Genomic DNA, 15,189 nt, shown 5'->3' with positions numbered 1-15,189 from the left:
TTTTGCATTTCTGTAATGGTCTGTGACTGTTCTGGCAGCAAAAATGAACCTAGAATTATAGGGTGCAGGGAGGAAAAAAAAAAGGAAAGATCCATGCCCCTTGGGAGGCTGTAAACCAAACTAGAATTCTTTGTTACTCTCTTCCCAATAGTTGACCATGGTGTTTGTGTGTGTGTGTCCCTTCCTATCTAAACAAAGACTGGAAATGGGGTTATGGGTTGGAACAAGGAGGATTTGGCTGCGCTTGCGGGTCGGGAGGGAAAGTGAGGTTGGTAAGGGACAAACAAACAGTCCTGGGACTGGTAGAAATCCTACCAACCATGGAGGTGTCAGTAGCTGCATTTAGTTTGGAGTGAAATTGACTGGACCAAAGAGAGCAAGGGTAATCATTTGTGGAACCTAAATTTCTCAGTCATTCTATACCCTGTAAAAAGGCGTGTATTAAATACTATTTTCTGAAGGTTTTTTTGGGGGGGGGGGAGGGGTTCTCTGTTGTGTTTGTCCAACTTTTGAAAATAATCTCCCAAAATGAAAAGTTTTGTTATACTTAAACAAGCTGCTGCCTACAGAGTCCGGCTTTCTGCCCAGCTTGCTCTTCCCGGTCAACACTGGCTGGCAGCAGCTCTCCAGGGTTTCGAATGGGGTTTTTCCCAGCCTTGCTTGGAGATTCCAGGGATTGGCCCTGGGGCCTTTCTCCATGCAAAGTAAGTTATTTACTGCTGAGCTGCAGCCCTTGGGGTTATGATCACAAAAGCTTGTGGGTGTGTAGTCACAGTGTGAGAGTACTACCGCACAGTCTTGATCCAGCTCTTGGAGCAGAACTGTAGATTCTCATACCCAGCATATTTGCAACGGTGGTTTTCCTCGTGTGTCTCTAGATATGTGAATGTTGTGAATCCATCAGTAATAGTATGTGAATGTTGTGAATCCATCAGTAATAGCCCAGGAAAGAGGAAGGGAATATACAGAGAGGAAAAATATGATCTACTTGTGGGGGAAGTCTTGGGGGGTAAGATGCATGTGATGGGGGAGTGGGGAGGAACAAAGGTAGGTCTGATACACTCCTCTCAGGGCTCCTGGTTGCAAGTGGGGGGCTAATAGGACTGAATGTTCTTTTTTTTAAAAAAGCATGGCAGGAAGAAAACTAGGCTAGAAGCATTTCCCCTGACAGGCTAGTTTTCTGTGTGCAAGGGATGTATTGTATGGGAGGGGCCTGCGGTCTCATAAGCCCCCACCTGCAGTGGTACAGCCCAGAGTCATGTTGTATGACCACTTTAGTGAGAACAAGAGCATTTTTCAGAGTGGGAGATTTTGTCCTGTACCTGCCCTGTACCGTCAGCTTTACGCTCTGGAGTATTCCTGTCTTCGTGGTGAATTGTCTCATTTTGTCACACTTTCGGCCTTTGGGGTCCCTACTCTCGCCCTATGCACAGAGGCCTGGTTCTGAGTGAGGGGTGGACGTGTGTGTGGGCTACAGCACTTCAGATTGCAACTGGGGGAATCATGTGATTGGATACTGACCTGTGTGAAAACAACTCTCTGCATGTAGAAAGCTAGAAAATCAGGGAGAAGAGTTTAGTGCTGTCGCTCAGCGGTAGAGCCCCTGAGTTAGATGGTCCAGGGAGTCGAAATTGGAATAAAGCAGCTACCCAAAGTCCTGCTTTGAAAGGCTTTCCTTTTGAATTTGAATGGCAGGATCTTCCTCCCTCCATGCTGGCTTTTAATTTGCCCCCATGACAGCATCCCTAAAGCATGGGTGAGAGTCTCCCTCAGAGTCACCCATATTTGCAGAACTTTCTGGGTACGGAGTCTGATTCCTAGAGCTTATGGAACTCATGGCCAGGGCCTATGAGAGGAATTTTATCAGGGGGTACAAAGTTTCTTCTGGGCCCATTCCTAAAGGGGAAGGGGGGCAATGGGGTCAGGCAGAAGAGGGGGCAAAATAAGGTAGGGGGAGGGTATTAACAACCACAATCGTCTTCAGAGCAAAGGTCTACTAGGCTTCTTGATGCAGAGCCCAGGTCTACCTGATCATGCAGCATCGGCAGCTAGATAAAGCAATAGGGAAAGCCAAACACACTCCTAAGTCTCTCTAAAATATTTGAAATATAGAAAATCAGTGGCAGAAAATTAGCATCGTTGTATTTAGGCTCATACTAGAAGGAACCAAAATGAACTTCTGCAGCATCTGTAGCCCTGCACCTGTGTCCCTGAGCTTCTAAACACTCCTTCATGGTTATGGGATCCAGGAGCCAAAGAGCTACTGTAGCAAGTCGTTTTCCTCCCAGATTTGACTCTGTGTTCAGGAGGGTCACAGACGCATTCCTGAGCCCAGGGTTAACACTGCATGCACGTGGTTTTCCAGAACATCCTGCACAGGCAGTGAGTTCAGGTGAGAAAGGAAAATGTCAAATCCCAGGAACTTTCTGGGTCCCCTCCATTGGCTCCTGGGTCATCTTTCTGACCCTGGACCTGGGTACAAATTGCCCTCTTTACCACCCCCCCTCTCCTAGGGCCTGCTCATGGCCACATGATGCTCACGGCCGTGCTCATGCTGATGGCCACCTGATGCTCTCCTAAGCCCTGCTCATGGCCACATGATGGCTTTGAAAAGAGCCAGTATATGTTGGCGCTTCCAGACGCTAGGGATCAATAACGGGAGAGTTGTCACTTTTATCTGTGGCTGCTAGATTGAGTGTCTGCAGATATCCACACCTTCCAAGGCAGGCTCTGTTGTTGTCTGAAAACTGCCAGCCTTTGAAAAACGGGCAGGGGGTAGAGGAGGAAAAAGTCTGATCAAGGGCTGGGACTCCTCATGGGAAATGGGTCCCAAAGAGGATGGAGCCAAACAGTGGCCCCCAAATGGCCTGAGATTAACCACCTGCATGTTGAAGGTGAGAGGGGAAAGCCAACATCGGGAGAGGCAGAGTCATTTCTTACAAGCCTTTCTTCACGTTTGCCTATGGGCTCCAGAAACATCTGTCCATGGAATTGGAAGTCTAGATAAACTTCAGTCTGCTTCAACAGAGGTGTTCTCGTCGTTGATCATGATGGTTAGGAATAGAGGCTCCAGATTCACAGGCAGTACACCTCCAAAATGCTAGATAATGGGGAAAAATGATGTCACGGGACAGCTATTACCTTCATGACTTGCTGGGTGATGGGTGGGGGATGTTTCTCGGAGTCCTCTGTTTGGCCGGACATGGGAAACGGGAAGCTGGACTCGATTGGCCTGGCCTGATCTCGCAAATGCCGTCTTTCTATGAATTAATTTGTAAATCTCTTTGGGAAGCCTCCAGGATCAATGGGTAGCCATCCAAGAAACACCAAACTTAGAATTTAGTCGGCTTGAATGAAGAAGCTCGAGCTCGTTTATGCAACTCTGTCCAAGTAAGTGGCACTTTGACTCAGAGTGAAGATAGCTTGCTGCCCAAAGGTGCTTACAATCTACATACGTAGATGTATGTATAGATGTTGGTATGTATACATGCATATATAGGGACGTGAAGTGCTTGAAATCTACCTATTGATGCAGGAGGGACAACTGAGGCAGGGGAGGAGGAGGAGGGCAAGGGATAAACAGGGGAAGGAAGTGCAAATATTTCAGTGCAAGAGGACTGCCCCAAAGAGGTCCCTGCCCCAAAGTGTTTACAATTTAGACATTGCTCAAGGAAGATAACAGAGGAAGGGAAGGGGTAAGGAAGGAAGGTAAATGGGGGAGACGGTGTGTATTTCAGTTGCGTGTACTTTAAGCGGAGTTACAAGCTTTGTCTCTGCTTAAAGGGCTGAGTTGGTCAGGGTCATCGCAGTTTGTGTGTTTCCATTGTTCTAAATGTATGCGCCCATCAGATATTTTGAAAAATAGCCCTACCTCATCTCTAGCCCCTGTGGAACTGCCATGAATCAGCACCTGAAATTCAATAATATCCTGGCCCTAAATCTCCCCTTTCCAGCGTGTGCCTGGTTACCCATACCTGGATCTATTTCTGGCCTAGGAGCTCGTGTTGCATATCACTTACGTAAAGGTCAGGCCAGGCAGAGGGAGGAGGAATGGAGGCGGGTCGACGGTGCCCAGCATATTGTCACCCTTGCGTGCCTTTTGTGGTTCTGCTGTGCTTGAGAGCCCAGAACGGCAGTGTCATGAGAATTTCGGTGTCTGAATTAAATTCCAAGCCAAGTTGCTAGACCTTGTGATGGCAAAATCAGATTTGCAAACGGGTCGACAGTGCCTGGGGTTAAATTGGGGGTTGCTAGTGGCTCAGGAGGACTTGTTGGGGGGGGGCTACGTTTAGATTTCTGTTTAGAGTGTCAGAGACACTCTAGCCCACCACTCTCTGCTCCTCTGTTCTGTCCTCCTCTTCCAGTCCAGAAGGAGAAACAGCAGCAATGGACGCGAGCGATGGAGCTGTGGGCTCCCCACAGATTTGCTGCCTGAGACAACAGCCTTATGGCTGGGCCAGTGTTCATCCAGGAATCTACAGTCGATTGGCCCTGAAACAACTGCACAATGATTGTTGTGGAAGTTTAGAAAATATTGCGCTTACTCAGCACATGTGGGGATCCACGAGGATGATGGGGAACCTGAAGGATTGCAATCGCTCGAGAAAACGTTGAATCATGGAATGTTGGAGTTGGATGGGATTTTGAAGGTCATCTAGTCCACCCTCCTGCTAAGCGGCCGCCCATGTGTCCTCTGGTAAATGGTATCGATGGAAACCCCCTAGGTGGACTGAGGAGCCAGTGGGCTGTAGTCGTAGTAATGGCTATTGCCTGATCTGATATCCCCCCCCATGCTGAATTATTATTAATAGTTTACATAAACAACAATAAGCCTCAGGACACTTCAGTGTATGTGGTGCTTTATGGCTGGTAAAAGGATGGGTCCCTGCCCTGAGGAACTTGCAGTCTAGGAGTGGGCACAAGAGGGGCAGCAGAGGAAGGGAAGGGAGTGGTGGTTGAATAAATGAGGGTTGGAGATGCATTTCATGGATGGGTACATGGGCTGAATAAAACCCTTGCTTTTCCCCCACACTTGGACAGTCCCACAGCTGGGATGAGATGACACTGTTGGCGATAATGCGGCTGAAGCGGTAGGAGGCACTTGGGTGCTTGCCCAGAAACTCCTTTTCTTAATTTTCCCTTGGCACTCCCCCTTTATGTGGTTAAGGTTCCTTCTTCCAACCAACGCCTGCCTGGGGCACCTATTGCCCCATGGGTGGATGGCAGCAGGGGGTGTTAACCTGCCTTGATTTGCTGATTGTCTCACTTACATGAGTCACCTGCTTTGTTTGAACCTTCTCTTTGCTTCTGTTCGGAAGATATACGCTGATCAGTGTTCCTTTGGCTCTTTTTTTTTTTTTCCTTAACAAAAAGCTAAGGTCAGTGAGGTTGGAATGGGGCAGATCCTGCCCTACCAACAACACATTCTGCAACCAGAATATCTCTGTTGGCAACCTTCAGTCTCGAAAGACTCTGGCATCGCGCTCTGAATGGTGGTTCTGGAACAGCGTCTAGTGTGGCCGAAAAGGCCAATTTGGGAGTGACAATCCCTTCCACACTGGGAGCAAGTGCAGTCTGTCCCTGGTCTGTCTCCCTGGCTATGGGCCTTCCTTCTTTACCTCTTTGCCTCAGACTGTTGGCCAAGTGTCTCTTCAAACTGGGAAAGGCCATGCTGCACAGCCTGCCTCCAAGCGGGCTGCTCAGAGGCCAGGGTTTCCCACTTGTTGAGGTCCATCCCTAAGGCCTTCAGATCCCTCTTGCAGATGTCCTTGTATCGCAGCTGTGGTCTACCTGTAGGGCGCTTTCCTTGCACGAGTTCTCCATAGAGGAGAATGAGGTCTCTTGTTATCTGGTGTGCTCCCTGGGGCATTTGGTGGGCCACTGTGAGATACAGGAAGCTGGATTAGATGGGCCTGTGGCCTGATCCAGTGGGGCTGTTCTTATGTTCTTAACTACAATTCCCAGGAGGCCTTGCAGGTCTTCTTGTTTTCTGGTGTGCTCCCTGGGGCATTTGGTGGGCCGCTGTGAGATACAGGAAGCTGGACTAGATGGGCCTGTGGCCTGATCCATTGGGGCTGTTCTTATGTTCTTAAGTGCCTATGTGAAGCCTACCCTTGAACTGACCTGCTGAACTGAAGAGGAACAAGCTCTTCCTACCTTCTATGGGGGTCTTTTTAAGAAAGGAAAAGGATTAAAAATCCTAGAGTTATGGCCTGTCCTCTCTGTCCCCTTGGGAGTGGGCTAGTCTGGAAATGGGACATGGGCTCTGTCACGTCCAAAGCGAGATGCTCACCTTTGAATCAAATGCTAGATAACAGGGGGCTGGATGGGGAATCATATGTGGAATGAAGTATATACTCACTGAGAGAGAGAACGAGAACAGTTGCTGTAGGAGTGGGAAGTGTGTTAGTGATAACACAGGCACTAGCCAATAGACGCTTTCCTTTCATGCCTCCCACCTCCCCAATTCAGACTGAAGTATGTTGAAACAGCTTCGAATTGGATATGTGTTTGTGGCACAGACGGGTGCCACATTCACTTGCCCTTCCTCATCATGTCCAAAGCCACCTTTGCAGGAAACCGTCCTGAGATTTAGATATTGTTTATGCAGCCACCCCTCCCCACCTCCTGCATCTGATACTCGGAAGCGCCGTTAGACTGGAGCTTGCATCCCCGTTCCATCTTTTGGTTCCGGCTCTGCTGCTCTGTGGGTTTCGGGAGGCCCCTTATCATTGAGCGTAAGCTCGAAACGACAGACACTCTTAAATTTCCAATTAGCTTTCAGGTTATGTCGCTTTTTTACAAGAGGCTTGGGAGCCACCATAAAAATTGGATTTGCTTTGGAACAGCCACAGCCGCTCGGGGATTGCAGATGACCTACGGCTTGTCTGCAGTGAAAGGCAGTGAGAGGAGGGGGCCGTCGAAGCCCTTGTAACAAGACTCTGGGTCTGGAGTCTCCCTGCTGAAATCTAGGGTTGTTGCATACAAAGCTGCCTCGCTGGCCATCGAGCTTGACACTGTGTGCTTGACACTGACTGGCAGTGCCTCTCCAACAGTGTGGACGTTTGCTCTGCCCTGTTTGGCAACGCCAAGGATCGAAACCTGGAATCTTCTGCTTGGAAAGGAGATACCCCTTCTTTGGGCTGTAGTCTCTCCCTGAAACTTTTTATTTTTAGGGTGCAGATCTTGAAATGGAAGTGGGCTATCCAGGAGTCACCAAGGAAGCCTAAAATCATAGATTCCTGATGGTCCCTTATTCTCTCTCTCTCTCTCTCTCTCTCTCTCTCTCTCTCTCTCTCTCTCTCTCTCTCTCTCTCTCTGTGTGTGTGCTTTTGTGGGGTAGCTGCATTAGGGCTCCACAGCAAGAACAACGGATGGGGGGAAACTTTTACTGGCTAGACTTAATGGACAGTCCATTATGGACTGAAGGTGCAGGAGGGGAGATTTCAGCTGAAGATCCAGGAGAAAAAACGTCTTAACATTCAGAGTAGTTCGACTAGGAGGTCTTCATGTCTAGGCTTGACAGGCACTTTTTAGAGATGCTCTTGAGACAATTTTCCTGCTTCAAGCAGGGGGTTGGACTAGGTGGTCTTAAAGACCCCTTCCAGCTCTATGGTTCTCCTAGGTTTATCACAGCAAAGGCTTTTGTGCATGAAAAAGGCCACCTGTTGGATGTATGGAGTGCTATCATGGCATGTGTGTCTGTGATTTTTCCAATTTGCTTTTCATTTAAGCATTCCAAACTATCTTCTAAGTACCAATACTTTGACCAAAGACAAGAGAACAAATTTGGGCACACGCAATAGCAATAAAGCTGCCTTAAACCAACGAGCAACTGTGATTGGCTGCGTCTCTCTGGGGTTTTAGGCAGGAGTCTTCCAAGCCCTACCTGCGGATGCTGCTAGGGATTGAACTTGTGGGCAAAGGATGTGGTCGACCACTGAGCTATGCTCTCCCCTCCCACCAGCCTAGGAAGCTTATCTTCTACTAAGTCAGACCCTTGGTCCGTTTGTTGAACACTGACTGGCAGCATCTCTGTAGGGTCTCAGAGAGGGTCTCTTTCTCAGCTCTTCCTGGAGATTGAAATGGAAACTACCTGCCTGCCAAGCTACAGGTCCTCTACACTATTATAATTCTGCTGAGTGAAATTTGGCCCTGTCTAATTTCTTTGCTTCCATTCCTTTTACTTGGAATTGTGACTTAATTTGTCTGCCTTCTTAGCAGACGGCTTTCAGGTTGTTGCCTGGATGGAAAGGCCTGGACCTGCCGCTCTGCAGAACTTCACAGCAGTGAGACACAGTTAGCGAGGTCGGCCAACAGGCCGTGGCCCTTGGCGCGGCCATCTCTCTCTCGAGGTGCTGTGCTGTCACTCAGCCTTTCCGTTCACCTCCTGCTCCCCCTTTTATCTCTTCGGAAACAGCTGGCTGCTTGGGGTGTCGGAGCTGCAGATCTTGCCGTGCTGGCTAAGACCCAGGCTGGGGTCAGGGAATCTTGCCAATTTGGTTGCAGAGCAAAGAGTGGCAGCCCTTGTTCAACGCCGTGGGTCACGGTTTGGGCTAGGTTTGTAACCTGTCCTCTGTTTTCCGGAGCTCTGGTTGGAATTCTGGACCAGGCTCTGTTTGTGGTTGCCGATTGGCCTGTGCCCGTCTCCGGCTGATGACTGCAAGCAACACTGGAGATTCTAACAGGGCCTCCTTGGCTTAATAACATCCCTCTGTGTGTGTGTGTGTATGTGTGTGTGTGTGTGTGTGTGTGTCCGTCCAGAAGTCACTTTGTCCATAAGGCAGGCAGTATCCCAGTAATATAGCAGGGGGTGGGACAGGAACCTGGGGCCAGGGGAAGAGGAGGAGGAGCCAACAGTGGATGAACAGACATGTCTCCAGGGTCTCCTGAGAGACAGTCTGTTTTCCCCCAAAAAACTGCAGGTCTGAAGAGGATTTGAAGAACTTTATCAGGAGAGATAAGATCTTTCCACGGTGCAGGTACCAGAGATTTTGAAAGCCCAACCGGGGGGGGGGGGGGGGCTTTCTTCTCGGAAACCTAATTGTCCGGGACAATATTTGGGAAGGTGCAGTGTCTGCAATCAAGCTGCTGGCTCCGTGCTAAGATATCATATGGAAGAAAAACCATGAAGCGTAAAGTTTAAGTTGGAAATTTAAGATAAGTATGTGTTAATATTGTCCCCGGCTTTGCTTGACTGATTTGGCTAAAAGCCCTGGATATGCTGAAGGCGTTAATGAGAAATTTTTTAAGGACGTTGAAAGTGCTCTTTGTCTTTGTAGTGGAAAAAATCGGTCGTGGATTATAATTATAAATATAATTTGGTGTGTGGACTAAAATCCAGAATTACTTGTGGACATAATTTTTATTAGACTTGAAAGAGTTTTGTCTCCTTGAGACTGTTTCTTTCGTTTTGTTTTTCTCCATTAATCACACTGTTATCTGTAAGAAAAATTCAAAAAATGCCTGACTGAAAAAACATGTGGTGGAAGTAAGGAGAATAATACGCTGTGGACATCTTGTGGATTAGAGAGAAATTGCAAGATGGAGCCTGTTCCGGATATTTGGACTCAAATGATCCTCCAAAATTTGGAAAAATTGCTCACAATGAGAAGGCAGCAGTTGAGTTGGTCCTTGCGGATTCAAGTCAGTTTAAAGACTCTCTCTCAACAGATAGATGTGTGCAAGGAGCAATTGGAAGATGTGAAGAAAACAGAAGATAAACAGAAGGAGAAAGCGGATAAGATCATGGTAAGGAATGAAATCATCATCAGAAGAGTGGATACAGAAATTCAAAGAGTGGAAAATCAACAGGATCTAGAGGAGACGCTGATGGAGATTGAAATAGAGAAGATGGACAGAGTCACATGGGTGCACAAAATACAAAATTTGTTGGAACCAGAAGAAGAAAACGTATCCCACTTAACTGGAAGAATGCCTAATACAAGAAAGTGTGGGCTTATTGGATTCTGTTATGGAGATAAATTATTAAAGATATCACAGGAGAAAAAATGGAAAGAAAGAAAGAAAAAGAAACCTGAGGGTTAACCTTAGGGTTAAAGAAAATTGGAGGATTTTATTTAGTTAATAACTGGTTTAAATTTATTTAAAAAATAAATACATATGAAATTGATATATATGAATTAGAATGAATTAGAAAAAATAGCGGGAAATGTTAGCGTGTGGATGAATTGTTTTATAGGTGGTTATTATGTTAAAGAAAAAAAATGTAATCAGATTGGAGAATTAGATTGCAGAATGGTAAAGAACATATTATAAGAGAGTGTTGGTTTTATTATAATTTGGAAATTAGATTATTATTATTTGATATTAATGAGTAATTGGACTAGTTGAGATGATAAAAAGTGAATATTTAGAAAAGATATTAGAGGGAATTAGGAAAAATCTATTATATTTCATATAAGAAATATATAAATGAGTAGAAGAGTTAGAAGTAGATGGATGAATTGTTTTATATGTTGTTATGCTTTGGTAATTAGATTATTTTGTTTTAATATTAATGAATGATTGAAGTAAGTTTATGTTTGACAGAAAGTGAAAATTTAGAAAATATAGTACAGGGCATTAGGGAAAATTTAGTATATGTTATATAAATAAATGGATAAACTCATAAGAGGCAGTAGTAGATGAGTAGTAGATTAGGAGATATAGTATGATTGATGAGTAATGGTATATGGTATTTAGCACTCCTAAATGTATGTTATATGTTTGTCTGTGTGTGTGTGTTAATTAAAAATAAATAAATAAAGGAACCTGGGGCCAGGGGATGCTATGATGCCCCCGTCATTGAGTCTCTCTCTCTCTCTCTCTCTCTCTCTCTCTCTCACACACACACACACACACACACACACACACACACCCCCGTGCCTGCGCAGATATCCTCTCCTTCATACATGCATGGCCCTGGCTCTGGAAATAGTTCCATTGGGGGCTGTACAGGAATCAGGGTGGGTGAGAGGGGCAATTTCACAGCACTTCTGTGCGCAAAAAGGTCGGCACTGTCACCCCACTGCAGAGATGGCAGAAAACCTCCACTCTGCCACGTGGTTGGGGCGGGGGGATGAGTCCTCCAGCCCTGGCTTAGTTACGCTACTGCAGTATCCTTTGGTGGGGGGGGGGCGGAAAATCCTTTTCTTGCATGTAAAGCCTTCCTCCACCCTCTCTATAAACCACCACCGTCACCCAAGGCAGTGCTTCGGAGCTAACGGAATTCAGTCTCTCGGAAGCAGGGCCGCTTCGGTGGTGGCCCCGCTCTTTTAGAACCCCCTCCCATGTGGAAGCCAGGCGAGCGTCCACACTGCGTCTCTTTAGGCCCCTTGTGAGCCCACAGCTCTCGAGGAAGGCCTTTCCCAGCGATGTGGTCTTCGAGATGCCGCCCGTTTTGTCCGGCGCGGCTTGCGTTCTCTGCTTCCTGCTTCCGCATCTCTGTTTTGTTCTTGTTAATTAGATTTGTCGTGTGGCTGTTGTGGCTTGTTCTGTGTTTTGTATCTTGTTGTTAATTGTTGATTACAAAGTGTTTTCATCTATTTTTTTTTCCCTGAACTGCTTTGGCTCTTAAAAACAACAGGGTTGTGTGTGTTTTTTCGGCGGGGGGGGGGGAAGCTTCTCCGCCGTTCCTGATCTTCCTGTTGAGGACCCCAACAATTTTCTTATGAGCTTCAGAATGTCTGTGCCCCCCCCTCGTTTGCAAACTGCCAGTATCAGGTATCGCGTGCATCTGTTCTGCCAACAATAACCAGAACGGTGAACCCTGACTGTTTCTGGAAAATATTCCTTTTTCAGATTTTCCCCTGCCTCTCTCTGCAAGTAGCAATTAGATTAATGTTACAGCTCCAGAAGTCTAGAGCAAACATAAATTTCGCTTCCTCTCCTTTTTTTTTGCGGGGTGGATGCACAGGGCTATAATTTGGCAAGTGGTTTTTGTCTTGGCGAGCTGCCTCTCCCAGCAAGCAAAAATACCCTGTGGTTCTTGTCTTAGGGAAGCAAGTTTTTTTTTTGGGGGGGGGGGGGTTTAGGATTTGTTCCTTTCTGGAAGCAGAGCCTTCCAGAGAGGCAGCCTGACTGGCCGGAACTGACTTAACAGTCCCTCGCGTGCTGTCATCGGGGCCCAACCTTTTCCTGGATCCTCCTGAAACAATAACCGACGGCGGTAATAAATAATTCGTGCAGCTTGCAAATAAGTGGACCCAGTTGAATTTGTTCCCAGATGTGATTGATTGGGGGCAGAAGGGAGTGGAGCTGGAGCCAGGCCAATATCTGGGCAAAATAGACCTATTACTCGGTGTCTGTTTCCTATACATATATATTTTTTTCACTTAACACTTGGCCTCGCGCAGTGCAGGGCTGAGGTGGAGCTGATTGCTCGTTGGATCTTTTAAACTCTGCTCTGCCGGTCCATTTTATGGCTGGCTGCTGTTAGAAGCCTCTTTACACTCCTGAATGAGGTGACCATCTTCTCTACCTCCAGCATCTAGACACCCAAAGGTAGACTGCTCTTGCACATGGAAGTTCCATTTAGCTGAATGGCCATCGGTAGAGCTGTCTTTTTTAAATGAGTGTGTTTTTCCAGAACCTTAAGGAGGTGCTTTTTGCCGAGTCAGAGGCTGGTTGATTTAGGTCAGCATTGCCTGAAATCTGTACTTGTTGTCTGGTAAAATTCCCCTTTATGCTTTGGAGGTGAGCAGCCACAGTTGTGATGAAATGGTCATCTCTGATCAAGCTTCCCCGATCTCTGCATGGGCTGCTTTCTTCTCACCCAGTCCTTATGGATGTGCCAAAATTGTGCTTGACTCTACCGCCGCAGGGGAAGACTCGTCGCTGGCAGCAACTCCAGGGTTGCGGACGACGCTGCTTACAGCAGTCTTGTAAGGAAAGGCAGTATCATTATGCCCATTCTACAGATGGGGAAGACTGAGGCTGAATAAGAGTGACTTGCCTAAGTTTGCTAATGTGTTCGTGGCAGAGGCAGGGTTCAAACTGGGAAGTCCTGATGGTCAGCACAGCCCCTCGGCCAGTACACTACCAGCAAGGTCCGATGGTGTGTTGGACACTCGGCCCCTATAGTCTTCAACAGACTCTTTTTGAATAGCCATAAGCAAGCCGTAGAACCAGGAAACAATCCCAGCAGCTTGGGTGGAGTTCACTTCTTTTATGACATGTCCAGTGCTATAAAAACACAGTGAAGGGATGCGGGAGGCTGAGGTTTTTTTTCCTGTGGCTTGTGCAGCCAGGGAAGGTGATTTGGAAAAACAATGAATCGGGGCATTTCAGTCTGAACCGTTGCCCTTCGGAGTCTTTGTGTAGCTTGGTTTGTGTAAAACAAACAAACGAAAAACCAAACCCAGGAACAAAAGGGGTACAGATGACCATTTCATTGTACGTATATTTGGCTTGAAATCTGTACTTGTCGACTGGTAAAATTCCCCCTTATGCTTTGGAGATGAGCAGCCACAGTTGTGATGAAGCGGTCATCTCTGACCAGGCTCAGACTGGCAACCTTCAGTCTCGAAAGACTATGGTATAAGCCTACAGCACCTGGTATTCCCAAGTGGTCTCCCATCCAAGTACTAACCAGGCCTGAGCCTGCTTAGCTTCCGAGATCATGGTATAAGCCTACAGCACCCGGTATTCCCAGGCGGTCTCCCATCCCAGTACTAACCAGGTCTGACCCTGCTTAGCTTCCGAGATCAGACAAGATCAGACAGCATGTGCAGGTACTCCTTTCATTTCCCCCAGTCCTGATGGATGTGACAAAATTGTGCTTGACTCTACCACTGCAGGAGAGGACTCGTCGCTGACTCCTTCCCTGGGCAATGTTTCATTGCAAATGGAAAACTAACATGATTTAGGGCACAATCCTAACCTGCTTGCCATCATTGGCATAGCTGTGACAGTGGGGCATGTGCTGCATCCTGCAGTTGGGAGGGGGCAGTCATGGAGGCCTCCTCAAGGTAAGGCAATGTTTGTTCCCTTACCTCGGAGCTGCATTGCGTTTATGTCAGTCCTGGAAAATTGGTTAGGATTGTAGCCTTAGTCTAGCTGCCTCCCTGAGATACTAGTTTTCTAGCTTCAGGGAAGGAGGCATGTTTCGTTTCAGTCTCAGCCTGATGTGGTGGTTAGAGTGTTGGAGTTTGAGCAGGAGTAGAGGCAGAAACAACCAAGGAAAGGGGGTGAGAGGGAATGTGTGTGTGTGTGTGTGTGTGTGTGTGTGTGTGTGTGTGTGTGTGGCAGGAAGTGGGGGCCACATTTGGCTGTCTGGTTCAGGCGTCAAAATGTCAGGCCAGTGTGCTAATCTGGGCAAGATCTCTTGCTAACTGGGTCAAGTGGCACCTTTCAAAGTGGTGTCCTCTTATATTTAGAAGGGGGAGAGCAAGTGACCTTCTTCATCCCAACATGGGGTCTTTCCCATTGGCTGCTGCTGGGGTCTCTTCTGTATTTTTAAAAAAAATTGTGGGCCCTTTGGGGGCAGAGAACCGTTTACTGATATATTTTACTACGTACACCACTTTGCAAACTTCTCCTGCCGAAAAGCGGTATATAAGTATTCTTAATAACAAAAGGATAGTATGTGGCAGCAAAAGAAAATAGTTGGCAACCTTCAGCCTCAAAAGAATATGGTGTAAATCTACTGCACCCGGTATTCCCAGGCGGTCTCCCATCCAAGTACTAACCAGGCCTAACTCTGCTTAGCTTCCAAGATCAGACAAGATTGGGCATGTGCAGGGTAACAGTTGCTGCAATGAAAGCAGCAATTCAGCTGCTCTCCACTGTGTCTCAAACCACAATTCTCTCTGAGCTGTTAGGAGTTGTGCCTGCAGGCGAAGATGGCTGGAGGCCTCTTAGAGGAGCGCATGGATCCTAGACATCGAGAGGACCTGTGGATGAACTCCTCTTAGCTTCTTGGGCTGGTCTGGCCGGGCGTGGAGCGACCACCTAGCAGGCTCGTTTGCAAAACAGGCAGGCACCAACGAAGGAGAGCCGCATCTGTCAAGCATTTGGCTTCAAGCACTGACCTTTGGGAAACCGATGAATGTTCCCCTGAGCATCATGTCCCACCTTTCCCCTTTTCTGCGTAGGAAGAAAAGCATTCTTTGCGCCTTACGCATCCTCCTTTCTGACTTGGCCCAGCGCACAAGATCTGACGGAGATCTCTTGCCTCGCCTTGCTTGC

At 47.3% G+C, this 15,189-nt stretch overlaps 1 pseudogene; it reads right to left on the bottom strand.

The window, feature by feature from the left end:
• Window positions 1-14,641: 14,641 nt before the first annotated feature.
• On the bottom strand, window positions 14,642-14,755 carry LOC136635915 (5S ribosomal RNA; annotated as a pseudogene).
• Window positions 14,756-15,189: the final 434 nt, after the last annotated feature.

The sequence above is a fragment of the Tiliqua scincoides genome, unplaced genomic scaffold (assembly GCF_035046505.1).
Source record: "Tiliqua scincoides isolate rTilSci1 unplaced genomic scaffold, rTilSci1.hap2 HAP2_SCAFFOLD_132, whole genome shotgun sequence".
In the NCBI taxonomy this organism is placed as follows: domain Eukaryota; kingdom Metazoa; phylum Chordata; class Lepidosauria; order Squamata; family Scincidae; genus Tiliqua; species Tiliqua scincoides.
This window is presented reverse-complemented; position numbering and strand designations above follow the sequence as displayed.